This window comes from Rhincodon typus, chromosome 3, assembly GCF_021869965.1.
Source record: "Rhincodon typus isolate 14 chromosome 3, sRhiTyp1.1, whole genome shotgun sequence".
NCBI lineage: Eukaryota > Metazoa > Chordata > Chondrichthyes > Orectolobiformes > Rhincodontidae > Rhincodon > Rhincodon typus.
The window spans coordinates 52479600-52500175 of NC_063334.1; the positions used below are offsets into that span (position 1 = coordinate 52479600).

The 20576-nt window shown below is 40.2% G+C and overlaps 1 long non-coding RNA gene across 1 annotated transcript; it reads left to right on the forward strand.

The window, feature by feature from the left end:
* The first annotated feature begins 16659 nt into the window (after window positions 1–16659).
* LOC125487425 lies at window positions 16660–20236 on the forward strand. Its single transcript, XR_007265888.1, has 2 exons — window positions 16660–16887; window positions 20112–20236. It is a non-coding gene; the product is annotated as an uncharacterized LOC125487425 (long non-coding RNA).
* The last annotated feature ends 340 nt before the right edge of the window (window positions 20237–20576 follow it).

The window sequence follows — 20576 nt, forward strand, 5'->3', positions numbered from 1 at the left end:
AGGATTTACATGTATTGGAAAAGCAAGGATGATTATGGATAGTCAACATGGCTTTGTGCATGGGAAATCATATCTCCTTAGTTGATTGAGTTCTTAGAAGGAGTGATGAAGAGGATTGATGAGGGCAGAGCAGTGGATGTGATCTATATGGACTTCAGTAAGGCATTCAAAAAGATTTTTCATGGTAAACTGGTTAGCAAGGTTAGATCACATGGAATATGATCGCTATTCTGGCAGCATCCTGGTAAATCTCCTCTGCATCCTCTCTGAAGCTTCCACATCTTTCCTATAATGAGGTGACCAGAACTGAACACAATATTCCAAGTGTGGTCTAACCAGAGTTTTATAGAGCTGCACGGCTCTTAAACTCAATTCCCCTGCCAACGAAAGCCAACACACCATATGCCTTCTTTACAACCCTATCAACTTGGGTAGCAACTTTGAGGGATCTATGGACGTGGATCCCAAGACCCCTTTGTTCCTCCACACTGCCAAGAATCCTGTCATTAACCCTGTATTCTGCATTCAAATTCGACCTTCCAAAATGAATCACTTCACACTTTTCTGGGTTGAATTCCATCTGCCACTTCTTTGCTCAGCTCTGCATCCTGTCAATGTCCCGCTGCAACTTACAACAGCCCTCCACGCTGTCCACAACTCCACCAACCTTCGTGTCATCGGCAAACTTACTAACCCACCCTTCCACTTCCTCATCCAAGTCATTTATAAAGATCACAAACAGCAGAGGTCCCAGAACAGATCCCTGTGGAACACCACAGGTCACTGAGCTCCAGGCTGAATACTTTCCATCTACTGCCACCCTCTGTCTTCTATTGGACAGCTAATTCTGTATCCAGACAGCCAAATTTCCCTGAATCCCATGCCTCCTTACTTTCTGAATGAGCCTACCATGTGGAACCTTATCAACACTTTGCTAAAATCCATATACACCACATCCACTGCTCTACCTTCATCGATGTGTTTTGTTGCATCCTCAAAGAATACAATAAGGTTTGTGAGGCATGACCTGCCCCTCACAAAGCCATGCTGACTATTTCTAATCAAACTGTGCTTTTCCAAATAATCATAAATACTATCTCTCAGAATCCTCTCCAATAATTTGCCCACCACAGAAGTGAGACTGACCGGTCTGTAATTTCCAGGATTATCCCTATTCCCTTTCTTGAACAAAGGAATGACATTTTCCACCCTCCAATCTTCTGGTACTACTCCAGCAGACAGTGAGGATGCAAAGATCATTGCCAAAGGGACAGCAATCTTTTCCCTCACTTCCCGTAGTAACCTGGGTATATCCCGTCTGGCCCAGGGGACTTATCTATCCTCATGTTTTTCGAAATTTCTAGAACATCCTCCTTCCTAACATCAACCTGTTCGAGCATATCTGCCTGTTTCATGCTGTCCTCACAAACGTCAAGGTCCCTCTCACTGGTGAATACTGAAGCAAAGTATTCATTAAGGACCTCCCCTACCTCCTCTGACTCCATGCTCAAGTTCCCTCCACTGTCCCTGATTGGCCCTACCCTCAATCTGGCTATCCTCTTGTTCCTCACATAAGCATAGAACGACTTGAGGTTTTCCTTGAACCTATCTGCCAAGGTTTTCTCATACCCCCTTCTAGCTCTCGTAAGTCCATTCTTCAGTTCCTTCCTGGCTACCTTGTAGACCTCTAGAGCCCTGTCCGATCCTTGCTTCCTCAACCTTAAGTAAGCTTCCTTCATCCTTTTGACTAGGTGCTCCACATGTCTTGTCATCCAATGTTCCTTCACCTTACCATCCTTTCCTTACCTCAGTGGGACAAACCTATCCAGTACTTGTAGCAACTGATCCCTAAACAACCTCCACATTTCTATCGTGCATTTCCCTGAGAACATCTGATCCCAATTGGTGCTCCATCGTTCTTGCCTAATAGCATTGTAATTCCCCCTCCCACAATTAAATACTTTCCCATACCATCAGCTCCTATCCCTCTCCATGACTATAGTAAAGGTCAGGGAGTTGTGATCACTATCATTGAAATGCTCTCCCACCAAGAGATCTGCCACCTGCCCTAGTTCGTTGCCAAGCACCAAATTCAATATGGCATCCCCTCTAGTCAGCCTATCTACATATTGAGTCAGAAATCCTTCCTGGACACACCTGACAAAATCTGCTCCATCCAAACTATTTGCACTTAGGAGGCTCCAGTCTATATTAGGGAAGTTGAAGTCACCCATAACAACAACCCTATTACTTCTGCACCTTTCCAAAATCTATCTCCCAATCTTTTCCTCAGTGTCTCTGTTGCTATAGAAAACTCTCAATAAAGTGACTGCTCCTTTCCTGCTTCTGACTTCCACCCATACTGACTCAGTGGACAAACCCTCCTCCACAACCTCCCTTTCTGCAGCTGTGATACCATCCCTGATTAGCAATATCGCTCCCCCACCTCTTTTACCTCCCTCCCTATTTCTTTTGAAACATCTATACCCCGGAACATCCAACAACTATTCCTGCCCCTGTGATATCCAATTCTCCGTAATGGCCACAACATCGTAGTGCCAAGTACTGATCCATGCTCTAAGTTCGTCATCCTTATTCTTGACACTTCTTGTATTGAAGTAGTCACACCTCAACCCGTCGCACTGACTGCCAGCTTGCCCTATCAGCTGCTTATCCTTCCTCACAGATTCTGTGCCTGCTCTATCTGCCTGTACACCGGCTACCCCATCCTCTGATCTGTAGCTCCAGTTCCCATCCCCCTGCCAAACTAGTTTAAACCCTCCTGAAGAGCTCTAGCACACCTCCCACCCAGGATATTGATGCTCCTCCAGTTCAGGTGCAATCTGTCTTTCCTGTACAGGTCCCACCTTCCCCAGAAGGTATCCCAATGATCCACAAACCTGAAGCCCTCCCTCCTACACCAGCTCTTTAGCCACGTGTTCAGTTGCACTCGCTGTCTGTTTCTGGCCTCACTAGCCCATGGCACTGGTAGTAATCCTGTGATTACTACTCTGCTGATCCTGGCTTTCAGCTTCCATCCTAACTTCCTCTATTCACTTTTCAGGTCCTCATCCCATTTCCTAGCTATGTCATTGGTATTGATGTGTACCACGACTTCTGGCTGCTCTCCCTCCCCCTTAAGAATCCTGAAGACGCTATCCGGGACATCCCTGACCCTGGCACCCGGCAGGCAACATACTATCCGAGTCTTGCTCGGTACCACAGAATCTCCTGTCTGTTCCCCAAATCATTGAACCTCCTATCACTGTCACTCTCCTATTCTCCCCCCTTCCCTTCTAAGCCACAGAGCCAGGCTCAATGCCAGAGGCCTGGTCTCTATGGGTTTCCCCTGATCGCACCCCCCCCGCCACCCTCATACCCCCCCCCCACCCAACAGTATCCAAAGTGGCATATGTATTATTGAGGGGAACGGCCATGGGAGATCCCTGCACTGTCTGCTTATTCCCTTTCACCCTCCTGACAGTCACCCAGCTACCTTTGTCCTGTAACTTGGGTGTGGCCACCTCCCTATAACTCCTCTCTAACACCCCCTCAGCCTCCCGAATGATCCGGAGTTCATCCAGCTCCAGCTCCAGTTCCCTAATGCGGTCTGTGAGGAGCTGGAGTTGAGTGCACTTCTCGCAGGTGAAGTCAAAAGGGACACCAGTAGTGAACTTTACTTCCCACAAGAGGAGCATGCAACTGCCCTATCTTCCATTCCCTCTACTCTAGATTGTCAAAAGAATAAAGAAACAAAGCCTTACCTTACCTTACCGACCCTCTACACAGTCATTTTTTTTTGGTTAAAGGAGGAGGATGGGTGGGAGACACTACGCGTGTAGTGTTTCGGGTTTAGGCAATGCCCGAATATAATAGTTCACTTCCCGGCTCGCGCTCTCACCACTCCCACCACTCAAATCAAGAAGGCGACGTCTTAATGGAATATGTATGACATGACAATGCAATCTATGTAAGTGGCCTAATGTTTGATGTTCAAATTTACCTAACGTCAAGTTGTAAAATAGAATTGGATAAGTCTGGTAATATGTAGGCTAACACTAACAGAAATATTGCTGATTGTTCTCAGAACTCAACTGGTTTACTGATTTTCTTAGTATTAGTACCTATGTCTGTGATTCAATTCTCATAGTACATTATTGACTTTTAATACTTCTAGCAACTAGGGATGGTTAATAAATACAGTCTTGCAAGTGATTTGCCCACACCTTGAATACAAATTACAAATTCCACTGACTTCTTTAGGTTCAGGTCAGCCCATGAGCAGTAAGTAAAATGATAGCTTGTACCAATGCATGCTAAATTTCTTGGTGCAATATTACTTCTAAAAAATAGCAGTGCAAGCATGGGAGCTTATGGTATCCACAATGATTCCCTGGTTCATTTTTGCTCTGATTAACAAAGGTCAGAAATGGTGATCATACTAGAATGTTGAAATTATACTTTTGGAAATAAATTGAAGGCTTATCACCCTCATTAAAATACAAGGGGGGCGGACTTCAAGCAAAACTGTTTAAGCATTTTGATGTGAGTTTTCCGATAGCAGTGGAATTTTACCTGATGTGGCAATGGTTACATTATCTCCTGTAATGCAGAAAACTGGGCAATAATATTATGGTATAGAAGAATCCAATAGATGTTTATTATAGATAAAGGTTATGTACAAACATTACATTCACAGACACATAAGTGGCTGCATTATCTTAAGCCATTAAGTTAGAACACAAATGTATGCTTTCAATAGCATAACATGCTTCAGCCGATCCCAGGGCTAAGATGAAATATGAGACTTTTATTTTCTCATGTTATGTGCTATGAAACAGCAACGATATCGTGAGCATATCTGTTAAAGGTATACGGATGGACGGACCATAAGATACCACAAACCATCCTGCTTTTTTCAAAGATGGGAACTTATCTCAAACATGGTTGTAAATAGGCACATGTTGTAAATTTGATAATTATACAAGTAGGTTTGCAAAAAAGTTTACAGGATGAACATTTCAAACGCGAATGTGATGCTTTGAAGATTTGACAATTTGCCCTAATCTCATGATCGGATACCCACCCAGAGGGTACACATTATTCTCTGTTATACTTATTTGGAAATTTGGTAGTCTTGTTGATGGTTGTCGTCACTCAAAATTGCCACGCAATCAGCATTTTCGGAGTGTTCTTCCTCATTCTTGTTATGCACGATTGGTGTGTTGCACATTGGTCTCAACCGGCTTCTGTTCCTTCACAATATAGCACCATAATCAGTAATCGCTTTGTAAGATTGGGGATATTCTCATAACCTTTCCTTGTATCCAAGTACATGTAATTATGTCTCTAACTCTCATTCTCTGCCAAGTTTTGGTAGCTCCCTACCCCCTCATTCATCATGTCCTGTGTCTTGGAATGGTTAGAAAATTCATTGCTAGACAAGGCTGTTTGCACTTGCCTTCTGAGTATGTCATATGGGAGATGGTAATCCTTTCTCCATTGGTTTTGCATGTAAATGTGGCAATGCAATGTGGAAATCTTGCTTTTTTTTTAGAATCTCTACAGTGTTGAAACAGGCCATTCAGCCCAACAAGTCCACACCGACTCTCCAAACAGCATCCCACCCAGACTCAACCCCCCTACCCTATTCCTGTAACCTTGCATTTACCATGGCTGATCCACTTAATGTACACATCCCTGGACACTATGGGCAATTTAACATGGCCAATCCACTTAGCCTGCACATCTTTGGACTTGTTGGGCAATACTTAATGATCATTGATTTGATAGCATGTACCATATGTTCTGCTTAACCATCTGAGTATGAATAGTGGGGTGACAAAGTGAAATGGTCACTCTGCTCTTAGTACACATTTTGAAATGATTTGCCAGTGTACTGTAATCAATTATCAGACACTATCTTATCTGACCCAAATAAATTGCAAATAGCACTCATTGTGTCAGTTACTGTGGCACTCGTTGTGTTGCTTAGTTGTTGATCAATGGGAAATTTCAAGAAGTAATCTGTCAGAAGGAAATAACCTTCTCCATGCACTGTGAATAGGTTTACTGTTACTTATGTCCTAGAATTTTACATCTTTCAATAAGGTTGCCTTTCATTCTTCTAAGGAACATATCTTGGCCTTTATGTGGCTTGGGTAATCTGCTGAACATAATCATCATGATACCTGGCTTATATCTCAATTTAAAGTCATATTCTTGAAGATCTTTGACAGATTTGATTGTGTCAAGTGTGGTCTGTTCTGCCAGAATGGGTGTGGTTTGAATCTCTTGAATTGTGCCTACACTGAGAAGTGTGCATACCAGTAGTTCTGCCTCTTCTGGACAGTTGGTTTCTACCAGGCTGAATATTTCAGGAAACTGAGAGTTTGCCTATTGGCATTGCAATATGATGCTGCCAATGTATGGAATTGGGGATGCATTGTACATTGTGAGACAGTGTCTCACAAGCTGTGCCATGGAATGCCATTTGTTGAGGTAGATGTCTTTCAGGATGCTTCATGGAAATATGCTTGCACTTGCTGTCATGTCAGTTTCAGCCTTCAGTGCATGCGATCCTGCCATTTCAGGATTTATGATATTAATAGTTGTAAAAGCTTCTGATCACCTTATACCATAAACATTGTAAGAGAGGTTAACAATATGGAAAGCTTGGTCATCTTCCGAAATTTGCCTTTCATTTTGCTGACTCTGAACTTCAGTAATATGTGCATGCTTATGCACCTTCTTAACACTTGCCTTGCTGCCAGTATTGTGATTTTGTACTGCTTTGTTGGTTACCTGTGTTTTGTTCTAGGTTTTTGAAGCTGGATACCCTCCATGCCAACATGCTTTACAGATGTCAAGAAAAGCTGGGCAGCTTTTGGGAAAGTGCAATTTTTAGCATCAGTTACAGACTTTGTTGGTTTGGTGAACTTTGCTTACCATAGCAACAGTGATGACTGCATTGAAAGTTGTCATCTCCAAAACTTGGATCAGAATATCTGACAGTCAATCCCACTACCTGCCCTCGTTCCTTCAGTGTGTGCGCCTCTGACAGTTGGGCTCATTACCTACCCACATTCCTTCATTGCATGGACATTAATTGTCGTGTCACTGCACAAATTTCATTTCTGGAAGTTGTGTGGCTAGTAGCAAAGCTCTTATGAGGCTTTGCCAGCATGCTGCACAATGTTACAGCTCAATTCAGGTGGGCTGTTATTGCAGGGTAAAGCATGTTCTGTGATGGCAATGCAATCAATTGAATAAGAAATATGCTAGGGAAGCCAGTATTTTGCAGGACAAGAAACATAGAATGCTATTCAGCCCATTATGTCCATGCCTACTCTCTGCAAGCACAGCTCAAAAAGTCATGCTCCTCCACTTGTTCTTTGTAAAAAGGGACAAGCTGGGCTGGTTTTGGGATGCGGTAGGGGGAGGGGAGATTTTGAAGCTTATGAAGTCCACATTGATACCATTGGGCTGCAGGGTTCCCAAGCGGAATATGAGGTGCTGTGTCCCCGCCTCCCTAACCTGTCCTTGTCCCCACCTCCCTAACCTGTCCTTCCTCCCCACCTATCCCCTCCTCCCACCTCAAGCCCCACCCCCATCTCCTACCTACTAGCCTCATCCCACCCCCTTGACCTGTCCGTCCTCCCTGGACTGACCTATTCCCTCCCTAACTCCCCACCTACACTCACCTTTACTGGCTCCATCCCCACCTCTTTGACCTGTCTGTCTCCTCTCCACCTATCTTCTCCTCTATCCATCTTCTATCCGCCTGCCCCTCTCTCCCTATTTATTTCAGAACCCCCTTCCTCTCTCCCATTTCTGAAGAAGGGTCTAGGCCTGAAACGTCAGCTTTCCTGCTCCTCTGATGCTGCTTGGCCTGCTGTGTTCATCCAGCTCTACACCTTGTTGTCACAGTAAATTCAAGCATAGTTTTCCCTTTAAGAATATGTTTTGGACAAAGAAAGATGACAAGCTGAGGGCCCTTCGAAAGCTCAACAGTGATTTATTTATATAAAAATAAGATAAACTGAAAGTTCACTTCACATTTTCCATCTTCTGGCAAAATGCAAGAAATCATTCACAGATGATGAAGTAATTAAAGCAACAATGACTGTGGATGCTGACATTTTATTCAAAGACTGTAAGAACAAACAAGATATAATAGCAGCAATCTGCAGCACAGTAACATGATGAATGGAATCTTTGTCCAAAGATATCATTCAGCAACTACAGCGGGACCTGAAGGCCTGTGAATGCTTCCTACTGCAGTTCAGTTAATCCACCAATATGGCCGTCATGGCCAACTGATTGTTTTTGTGTGCGTGGTTTTTAAGGAAACAACAACTGAACAGGATCTTCTCACTACTTTTCCCATTAAAGAGACAACATCTGAGTGAGGATATGTACAATGAATTCAAAAGGTGTGTGCTTGAGAAGAACATTACAATCCAGAAACTAATTTCCATCAGAACTGATGGTGCGCTAGTCATGTTTTGCACAAATGCAGGCTTTACTGCTATTTGCAAAAATCACTCTGACTTTCCCAATTTTGTCAGTTCACCAGCAAACATCAGTGAGTGAAGTTAACTTTTCTCATGTAATGAAACTTGTTAAGATTGTAAAATCAATTAAGCAAAAGCTCCTCAGCTCTGTTTGTTTAAATCCTTACTCAATGAATTTGATGCTGCCGACAGTGACTTTGGGTCCCTTACAAATATAGTACCAAAACTGGACAAGTTGAACTGTGAACAGCAGGGAAAGTACAGAAACTTTGCACACATGATCAGTGCTGTGAATGCATTCAAATTGAACCTAGTTCTGTAATCATAGAGTCATAGGCCTGTACTGCATAGAAACAGATCCTTCAGTCCAACTCTCCATGCCAACCAGATATCCTAAATTAATCCAGTCCCATTTGCCAGCATTTGCCCCACATCTCTCTAAAGTCTTCCTATTCATATACCCATCCAGATGCCTTTTAAAAGTTGTAAATGTACCAGCCTCCATCACTTCCTTTAGCAGTTCATTCCATACACACACCACAGTCTTTTCCATGGGGTTGGGGAGTCCAAAACTAGAGGGCATAGGTTTAAAGTGAGAGGGGAAAAGATTTAAAAGGGACCTAAGGGGCAACTTTCCTCCCAATTAAAAATAAAATGCTGCAAAACTTCCTGAGTCCGGAAAAATAGTAGAAAAAAATCAAAGACAAATAAAATGGGTCCACCCAGAAAATGTCCATGCATACCTGTGAAAGTTAGCACAAGAATTCCACAGGTGATTGCAGGAATTAGATGTGCTGGAACAAATTGTTACGTTTGTCGCAAATCCATTCCTTTAAGTGAATCGGATATCCATCCAGTATTTGATTCACAAAGCAATGGAGTTGATATGGAAATAATTAAAGTGTAAAATAATATTGAGCTGAAGGTCAGATCAAGATTCATTGATTTTTGGAGACTTGTAAACAGAGAAAAATACCTGCTTCTATCATCCTGTGCTTTTAAAGTGAAAGCTGATTTTGACAGCACGTACCTCTGAGCCAACATTCTCCCAAGTGAAAATAATCAAGTATTGCACCCTACTCACAGATAGCCATTTGATTGACTGTGTACAGCTAGCAATCTCAAACAGCAATGCAGGCTTTAAGGCAATGGCAGACAATGTGTGGTCACAGATATCATATTGGTAAGTAGAGTACAAAGTGAATAAAAATATATACCTGGGTTTAGATTTATACAACCCTCAAAATAAACTGTTTATTCTATATTTTCTTCAGGTTAGATCCTGGCTTGCTCTTAAATTCAAAAAGTGGTCTTGTGCTTAAAAAGATTGGAGATCACTGACCTAAATCAAGTAAGTGTTGTTGGCCGGCTGCTACTGTTGTATATTTGTATTCATCCTCAAGTCATATGTCAATGGTATACCCTATTCCTAGTTCTTTCCAGCCTTAAAGGCTTTGGTCAGCATAGAAGCAACAACAAATTCAATAAGCCTCTTTGCAAACCAAATATTTTGTTCACCAGTTTGTCAGAAGATGCCACAGCAAAGAGCATGAGTGTCACTTTTCAATAGAGGAGTTGTCAGTCTGCATGACATGAGTTGGTGTCTGTTAATTCTGAAGTATATTCTTACCCTGAGCCAGTCTTGAAAATCTTTTCAGATCTTTTTTAGATCTTTCTGATAGTACATGGAAAGATTGAACATATTATTCTTCAAATTCCCCTCATTTCCAATGGAAAGCAATATTTTTAGAGCTCTTGTCTCAGCATCATCTATTGCTTACATCTCAAGTGTATTTTGATGCCCAATCCATATTTTGGTTTATGTTATCAATGATTCTGCCTTTAAAACTTTGCACTGTTCCACTTAAGCTTTATAAATTAAAGCTGCTGGCCTTGGTTGCTTTGAAACTGCTGCTCCACCGGCCTTCATTCATTTAAAATTGCTCTTTTAAGATTTGGAGGCTTGTAGTAACAGATTGATCCCTGTAGGTGGTATTCACCCAAAAAAAGGAATGATGATATCAAAGGCATTTTTTAAAATTTTTGCACCAATTTGGAGATAAATTGTCAGAACCGACCAATATCTAGACACAGGTAAGCCTTCTTAATGTTTGAAGTGGCTTTTATTAGTGCTTTTGAGATATATTTTCTGTTCAAAGTGCTTTAGCCCTATGCTTTCAGGATCATCTAACTGCCCTTTTTTGGTTAAATTGGATCAACAGCTACCTCTTGTGTTTTCTTTCTTCTAAGAGGAAGAGATAGAGTACATACTGTCTTTCAGTACATGTAGTACTTTAGTTTCAGTTTCCTTTACAACTCAATCTTTTTATTTTTAAGTAAGGCACCCTCAAAAATTTTTTCTTTCATGTCTTTTGATGACTGTGAAACCTAACACAGTACATTTGTATCTGACAGACTAACTGAAGGCCAATATTTATCTCTCTTTTGAAGCAACCAGAAGGATGCAAATAACCAGGAGCTAAGTAAGCTTGTGAAAGGGGCACCATTGTTATACTTTAACAATAAAAGAAACTATTTAGGGGAATGTAACAAATCAAAATTAAATTAATAGTCCCAGGGATGATGGTACACTTACAGTGCCCCACATGCCCAGCATTAATGGAAAGCATCAATCATACCAGCACACATTACATGCTTCCTCTCCAAGGACACCTGCACAAGGTAGTAACTGCAGGAGAGAGGCAGGCAGTCAGGCCAACATTTATATGGGTTATACAGAAAAAAAAACTGCTCTGGAATGTGTTTGAAGGCAACTGTCAGATTGATTTGTCACTTTGTCTCCATATTTGTTTACTTGCTTGTGACAGTCTGCTTTTAATTCTGGTTCTCAGAATTCAAAATAATCACACGTTTAGACTCAAATGTCACAGCCTCATCAAGGTTATTTCTGAAAGTTTTCCTTGTTCTTTGTGAAATAATAGGCTGATATATTATTATTCAGCACAAGACTGCAGTGCAATTGCACCCTAGAATATATTATTTAAAACTTAATTATTTCCTATGTCATTTATGAATGATTTAACAATATAATGTCCACTTTCTTAAAGAGAAATGCTCCTCAATATAACAGATCTAATCATTAACATTTTCACTAAGCGAAATAAGATTACCAATCGAGTCATAAGTAAACTGAACACCTTAAGGATCTTTTGTAGCTGTTTTCTCTTCACAAAATCTTATTCACATTATCACTTAGATTTGGCATTCATCAATCTCAGAGGTAACTTGGCACAGGCAAGTGTGTAGGTGTGTGTTCCTCATATTCTAGGAATGGTGTTTGATGTTGCTAATGTTGTGTCATTTCCTGGTGATATTTTTGATATTGTACTGCTTTGTTCATGGTGCTACTGTTGAAGTTTTTTTGATTTTCAACTTGAGTGTAAGTTTAATGTGGCCCATGCTTCTCCTCATTTGCTTACTGTTTTCAATCCCAATGATCTATATATAACCTTTGGGTCTCAGCTTCACCGACGGTATTTGCTGGGCTCTAGATTTTCAATATTGGATCATATACATGTATAGTTTGTCTTTTCAACAGCTCAGGTTGACAGAAAAATCTGAGTATACTTGTTTGAGTCATGATCTCCTTTTAAATGTGCATCAAGTGAGCTGTTTTCTTACATCCTCTGGCCAGTCAGAGCAATGATCTCGCTTTGTAGAATTGTCTTACAGATTTTTCCATTCAACCACTCTGCAAACAGTTTCATGTCAACTTTGACAGGTATAGATCAGATTGACAATAAGACCTGCTATTATCTCCTGGCATTCTGTGAGGGTTCTCTCAACATGTCTTTCTATAAATCCGTGTCACTTTGGTTAACATGGTGATGAGGTCATAATGTTGAACCTGTATTGTTCAGTGAATTCCTTAATTTCTCTAGAGGTGAATTGGGTGCCATTGTCACATATTATTCTTTGCGGATTCTCTTGCTTGATGAAAATATTTATACTGCTGAGGTGATTGTTGTAGCTCTCAATTCTTTCATCTATCCGAAAAGGAAGCTTCAACTAATAGTGTGCAACTGCATGATGTCATTCTTAATTATATGAAGAAATCAGTTCCCACAGTATGTCATATCTGGATGATACTATCATCTGCTATGTATTTCTGTACTTCTGGCATACATTGTATATCAACATTATTCTTTCGTTGTCTTGTTTCCAATCCAGTTTGCAACTAGTCTGGCTGTGAGCTTACACTTCTTCATTCCCACAAAGCTTTATCTAGCTTCTGGAAAAAATTTTCCTGCATTATTTTTAGTATGATTATTCTGGATCTGGTGAGTGGAACAACATTACTCGTGAGATGCCATTGTTGATAGACCAATACTGTGCATTGTTGTCTGTGTCTGATGTATTCTAACAGGTTTTCCCTGGACCACTTACAAAGAGGTTTTTTGATGGCCTCATCCCTCAGTTTCGTCAGTTTTGTTCATGTCATGATTATTAGGTGATAGGTCTTTATACTTAGATCATTTATCTTATCATTTCCTCAGATAAACTGCAGCTCTTTGCAACTGCTCAAACCCAGGATAGCAGGGTCATCTGTTTCAGTGACATAAAACAATAAGTTAACATTCTTTCCTTCGTGTGTATCTTTCTGATTTGGGTTCTTTCTAGATGTTGAATCTCCAATCCCCTGTATGCATTACATACTCAATTTTGGAGCACCTTTCCTTGGATAACCATTTTCCTTCAAATTTTCAGGGAAGTTCTTCTGGTAAAATATAATCAGTGTGATGTTGCTCTGTGTTCTAGTATCAAATTTCTGCTTCAGCTTTGCGGCTGTGCACTTATTTTTCACCCTCTTGTTGGTTTGAATGGCTGCATGAATTTCTTTTCTCTGGAAACTATTGCATCCAGACATTTCACACAATTATATGGTTCTTATTTCTTATTATGTTCTCAAAGCTATTGTCATCTTCCAAGGTATGGGTGTATTGGTTTCAGTCTATTCATGGCTTCATGTACTCTGGTAGCGTCTGTAGTCAGCATTATTTTGACCCTGGTCTTTCTAATTAAATCACTTTATGCTTCATGGTAGGTAGAACCCTAAATTAGCTGATTTGGCACCTTACGTCAGTGTCTTTGAATGAACTTTCAGGCTGTACTTTTCAGTCTTGTTAGGAAATTGTCAATAGGTTCACCTGATTCTGCTTCAAATCAGTAGATCCCATGATTTGACTTTGGCTGGAGAAATGTACTGATGTTTTCAAAAATGTTGTTTGAGTTCCTGCTTTCATCTTCATTCAGCTCTCAGTTATTAAACGAATGAAACCCTTTCTCTCTTATCCATTTGGGGATTTATCTGACCTTTCCTTCTACGCCACTGTCTTTTAGAAAGCTACTGAATGTCAGTCCATACTTTTATTTAAACTTCTCAAAGGTGTCTACCACACCTGCCTCCCAAATCATCATGAGATGGAGCTGCGTTTTTAGTAATGTGTCTGCCATGTCATTTTCACACATTTCACTCAGTTTCTCCCTGACACTCTATGGGGTTGATGGTTTTCCATCTGATTCAGCATTACATTCTTTTACAATGTTTGACTTTTTACGCACAGACCTGCCACTGCTACCATGGCTCCCAGAATTCAACATAACACTTTAAGGAACAAGATGCTCGAACTTAACTTCTTACATGATGTTCTTAACCTGTTTATTTCAATTCTCCGTATGATTGGTGGACTGATGGACTGATACATTGTTATTGGGCATATGAGTGAATTGCAAATATGGCACCCCAGGATGTTTTAATATAACAGTTCGGAGCTTTTGACTAAGAACAATGTCTATTTGTGGGGAAGGGGGGGAGGTAAATGATGCTTTTTAGCTCGATTAATTAAACTTGCTGTGTTACGTTCTCAAGGAAATAATATTTCTACCAGTTTGCAAAGTACCCACCAACCGGTGATAATAAGGTGTGGAGCTGGATGAACACAGCAGACCAGGCGACATGAGAGGAGCAGGAAAGCTGACGTTTCAGGTCTGGACCCTTCTTCAGAAAATCAGAAATTCTTCATTTTCTGAAGGGTCCAGACCCGAAACGTCAGCTTTCCTGCTTCTCTGATGCTGTCTGGCCTGCTGTGTTCATGCGGCTCTACACCTTGCTATCTCAGACTCCAGCATCGGCAGTTCCTACTATCACCAGCCAGTGACCCTACTGCCATGTGCTTCATGCTCGGGGTGAAAGCCCACAGCCAGCTTTTGCTTCCTGACCCGAGGACGTATTGGTGGCAATAGCAGGCTTCCGCCCACTTAGTTCAAGTGGTCGCCATCTATTCAAACAGTACGGAATTTCAATAAAATACAGTTAGTGTTACTGATATCGAAAAGGAGAACGGCTTCATTTTTGTCCCCCATGTGGCAGTAACTCGGTATCTTCTCTGTTAATCTCCCGCTGAACTGTTGCTACAAAATCTTCCCATTTGGCCATTGAGTCCGCGGGTCTGCGGCTGGGAAACATTCTGTGACAGATATTAAAACTGCTGTTCGTTTTTACTAGCAGTGAGATGTTTAAAGTTACTTTAATGAAATGTCACAAAATCTAATAACCTGGCTTGGAACCGACTGTGCAAAATTATACTGCCAAATTAAAACAAGAAAATCCATTTTTTTCAGGATACTGGGTTAGTGCAACTAGAACAGACGCATTTCATTAGTGTTAGAATACATTTTTTTTCCATTGTCTTCCAGCTCTGTCTTCTCGTTCTCCTGGAAAGATGCAATTCAAATAACCCAAAACATTTTCTGTCATGTTTGGAGTATTCTCAGCTGCGAGGATGAAAAGACTTCTCCATAAGTAAATTAATAATGTAAAATTATGAAGTACTAATAACGGTTTACTTTTCAATAAGATAAAATCTTCTCTAAAAGTAAATTAGGTCTATGGCTGCTTTATCCTCATTCTATTCACTTTATTGTGATGAACAGAGTTGGCATTATTGATTGCTGATCAGCATAGACCAGGTTTGCAAAGCGACAGAAGTCTGTGGTTATGTGATATTTCATGCACCGTGGAACTAGCAGGGCAAAACAATCACGAATGGCTGCCCTGCAATTAGCCCAAATTTCTTGCTTTTGCACGTGGGTATAAACCAACCTTTACCTTTTATAACCAAATAAAATGAGTAATCGCATGTTACATATAGATGTATTTATCTATTCGAACATGCATTTTCAAGCTGAACCCTTGTGTTTAATTCTCTTATCATCCCTATGCACAAATGCATACACTTTAACTATATTTGACATGTTTCTGACAGTGTTTCTGTTATGTTTCTGTCTTTCACTCAACGTTCTGTCTTGACGTCTAATTATTGCTGACACTATTTTTCTGCTTTTCACGTATTGTTGTTCGGTGTCTCGTTCTCTTCCTGTATCTCTTTTTCTCACACATACACATCTTTTTGCCCCTGTTTATCCCATTGTCACACGTACTTTATTCCTTGTTGTCTTGAATCTTGCATCCTCATCCCAATCACTCTTAGTCATCTCTTCTCGCCTTGCGTTACTGTTCTTAATCAATATTAATTATTATACGACAAAATAACGATAACCTTTAACGTAAAAGGGATTCAAATACCTCTGTTGAAATCTATCCCAGCATAGTGTGATGACAATTCACACCTAATGCAATTTCGGGAATTGGGCTGATCACTTTGCATTTGGTTGAGATGGATCGCAATTTATTTTTGGCTAACATTTTTGGGGTGTTTGAACTGCTATGTATGAGAAGAAATTACTTAAATGACTGTCTTACATAAATGTGCTGATGTAAAGAATGTAGTTGCATAACTACATCTTTTCAAATCGAGTCATGTCGAAGTGACAATTGTTTTGCCATTCAATTTGGTACTATTTATTATCTCCTCACACAAAGAATTGTTTCTCATAATTTCGTGCAATGGATAAATCTGTCCTGTTTTAGTTGTCAGGAGTTTGGAGAGCTGCGTATGGATTTCACAGCAACTGGATACGTAGTTCCTCATGATTTGTGCTTTGCTGGCTGTTTACACAGCACTGATAGCATGCTAGTTTCGTTTAGATTTAAGTTTAGTTTATTGTGCGGGGGGGGGTGCGCGCAGGGGCAATCACGTGACGGTGACAGGTCCTGCCTATTGAGAGCAGACCACCCACCTCGAGGATCGCGCTGCTTAATAGAAACAGGCATGTAATTGTGAGACCTTCCAGCACACAGCAGAATGACTGCAACCTAGCAGGATTATTACACTCCCTGTTCCTTTAAAATCACTTCTTAAAACCTGTGAAAGATAACATCGTGTAGCTCCCGAAATTAAAACGCAAAGCAAGACTAGTCCGGTCACACAGGAGCGCCTCGAGGAAGATGGTGAGTGAAATTACCTTTGATGAAAAAAGAGACTGCAATGCTCTTGGGGTGAACTCTTGGCAGATAGCACGGACTTGTGTTACTGATATAGTTAATTCAGCACTGCTGCTGGATCTAATAGTGGCATTATTATTGTTGGGTGGCATAACAGCATTGATATGTATCTGAGGTGCTTTTCTCATTGTATTCCGAATACTCTTGTTAGGCTTGGTTAGTTTCTGAACAGGCGGGGTAGTTGTTGGAAACGCTGACAGAGTTAGGGGTCCTTAGGATCCCTGTAACCTATTTTCACGGTCTGAGGGGTCGCCCCAGCTTCCGTTCAGTGCAATTCCATTAGAGACCCACCTCTGAGACAAAAAAAGAAATCTCTGATTACTGCTATCTCCTAGTATGAAAGAAAGACATTTAGATTTTCTCCAACTGTACTTTAAGTGATGAAGTGTGCCTAAGACTGCTGTTTCATTAACTCATTTCCGATTTATACAATGCCCAAGAATATTGTACCAGTTTTCTTTGCTTTACGTCAAGCACATTTAACATTTATATGGTATTTAAAATCAAAATCAAACCGAGTTAGTCCGTCTATAAAAGTGATATAAACATGGGGGGATAAACTGAAGTGTATCTTCACTGATGAAAAACATTCATAAAAGAATATCTGATCAAAGGCGACAATGCAAAGTGAAACCAGATCATTATATCTAAAGCGTGACCCTTTACAAAAAATTCTTCAACCACAATTGCAGTCTGTAAAGAAATGTCTTAATCTTTCTCATTTTCACCTAAATAGTTTCCCCCATAGACATCAGCAGCATTCCCCCCCCCTTTATTTTTGCCCGTAATGGTCCTATTGAGTGATGTAGGCGTGAGGTGTAAACCGGATTAGCAGAGTCAAAGGGTGAGCACAATGAGGCGGAATTGTTTTACTTCCTTTCATTTCTTACGCCTATATATCTAATAAATTTGTTGCTACAGCGGTAGGTCAAAGGATCGTGTCGCCAATCGTGTTCGACAAGACGTGATGCTAGGTTGTCAAATGAATGGCCTTTGAAATGATTAAATTTACTTAAAAGCAAAATTTGTGCGTATGTTTGTCAGTGTACGTATGCCAATGTGCTGTATCACTAATTCGGTGTCCATGCTCTGGGCAGCATGCGATCCACTTCTCTTTCAGCTCGATCAGGGGTAATTAGTTGTATTATTTTGACAGATTTTGTGAGCAGTGCTTTTCACCCCATCGTGTGTGGGAAAAGCGTGTGTGTGTGTGTGTGTGTGTGTGTGGGGCGGGGTACAGGACTGGGTGCTAGTGGTGGGAGTTTGATTGAAACGAGTTACAAGAAAAGCTACTGTGCACTGTGTTTGAAGATTACAGCTCAATGGTGGACAATATCTACTTCAGATGAAAATCCCTGTCAACTAAAAACAGTTCAAAGAAAAAAACCTGCAAATATTTTTCACAATCTGATCAATCTTTATTAATCAGATCTGACAAAAACAACTGCATTGAAAATATGTTGCACTCTCAGATGAGTTAAGGTGATCCGTAACGTTCATCATTCTGTGTTTCAGGAATAAAACCAATGTATGAGAAACTGAAATGGAAATAAATTGTATCCGTTTGAGATTGTTTTAATTTAAAACTGGTAGTTAAATGAGAAGGCCCAAAGAATCACTTGGCGCGAGTTTGGAGACGATGTGGAAAATTGGAATTTTTATTGGAATTGAAAATAGGATGAATGATCCATGTCAATCATTGAGTGTTTTATAGTAGGCTTACGGTTTTTTATTCCGTTGGCGCCAGAGTTGCTTAGAAATGGGTGGCGTCTTTAAATCCTAGATTTAAAATGTTGGACTTGGAAGAGCCTGATGGGAGATGCGCTGCCTAAATGTGCCACAATGCATACCTGCTGACATTGTCTGTTTAGAAGGAGCTATTAACGGAAATCCTTCAAAATCAATAGAATGATGACAACACGAATAGAGGAACGGAAAGCCGTGCCATATATAAAGATGGCTAAATAGACTGTAAAGGAAACGGCTGAAATAACTGATATTTCACAATCTTCACCATTTTACCTAAATATACATAATTGAATAGGTTATTAAAACTTGTAGCTCAGATACATTGAAGAGTTTAAAAAGATGTATCCTTATTGAAAATTTAATTAGCAAAATGCTCAAAGAAGGATTGTCCAACAATTCAGTAATTAGACTTTATATATCTCTCCCTTCTAACCATAATGGTAAATTAAAAATAACAGTGAAGTTAAAAGTCCAGATAACGTAAAATATAGGTACCCTATTAATGCTTGAATGGGTGTTTGATTACATATACAGAAATCGTGTTAATAAAGGCCATTACTGAAAGGAAGGGTCAAACGCAGGAAAGTCACACTAACTTGCTAGCCGTATTCTGCAAAACCCAATTGACAATAAAATTGATTAAATCCATTTGGAAAAAAACGATTCTGACCATTATGAGGAGACCTTTAGTGATTTGTTGAAGTTAACCCAACCGGGGCGTCGAGCGTCGTTTGCATGAGCAAGACATGCATATTAAAGACAACAATGCTTCCAAATGTAAATAAGGCTGGATTGATTACGAACAACATTATCGCTTCGGAATGGAACACTCGCATGCATTAGCAATGAGGCGAATTGAGGGCATCCATAGCTGACCACCCAAGTTGAGATTGTGCTCACACTTTTTCTCCAGCCATACAGAAGCAAGGCAATTATATGCCAAAGATACTCCATCCAATACATTTGCATTTAAAGCAATTCACCACGAAACACCGGATTACAATGTATAGTCCTTTTTAAAAATTTTTAATCTTTCAGCTAGAACAACAATTTCTGATAAATTTGAGAAAGAACTGTAATTGCGCCTGAAACCATTTGTCAAAACGTGCCCTTGATCACATAGGTCCATTAAGTTTTACCAGAAACCAACGGTTCTACATATCACAGATATGTACACTAGTAAGTTTGTAAATAGGTGCGTGAAAATAAGTTTCTTCTCAGCAACTGTTAACAACCTCATGGGTCAGACTTTACGTTCTGATAATTTTGTAATGTTAAAATGGCAAATGCATGTCTCGTTTAGGTCAATAATGTTATTTCAGGTTCAATCAATATGAATTTTCTAGTTAACCTTATTAAGCTTTAAATAGATAGAAGCTTAATGATACAGATCACCAAATATGATATTCTTTCCTTCACAGTTCCGATATAAGAAGATATATTTTGCACATGGATTAAAATTCGCAGGAAAAAAGACATCCAGTTAAAAGGATCGTGTTCCTTTAAATTTTCGTGGTACTATTAAATGTGGAAAAGTATCAATTAAGATGTGTTGATATTTACTCTGATTAATTTGAAACTGAATATTACTTTTCATTCTTCATTTTTTGGGACGACATTTAAAAATGTTACTCTAAACAGGATAATAAGACCCTAACGTACACAACATAGTAGAATATAATGTGTACATATCTAGAAAATCTAGAAACCATTTTGAACAGAAACAGCTATATGAAAGAAAATGTTAATTCGGAGCTTAGTCTGTATTTCGACCAACTAATCAACCTTCAGTGTAACAAGGTGTAGAGCTGGATGAACACAGCAGGCCAAGCAGCATCATAGGAGCAGGAAGGCTGACGTTTCGGGCCTAGACCCTTCATCAGAAA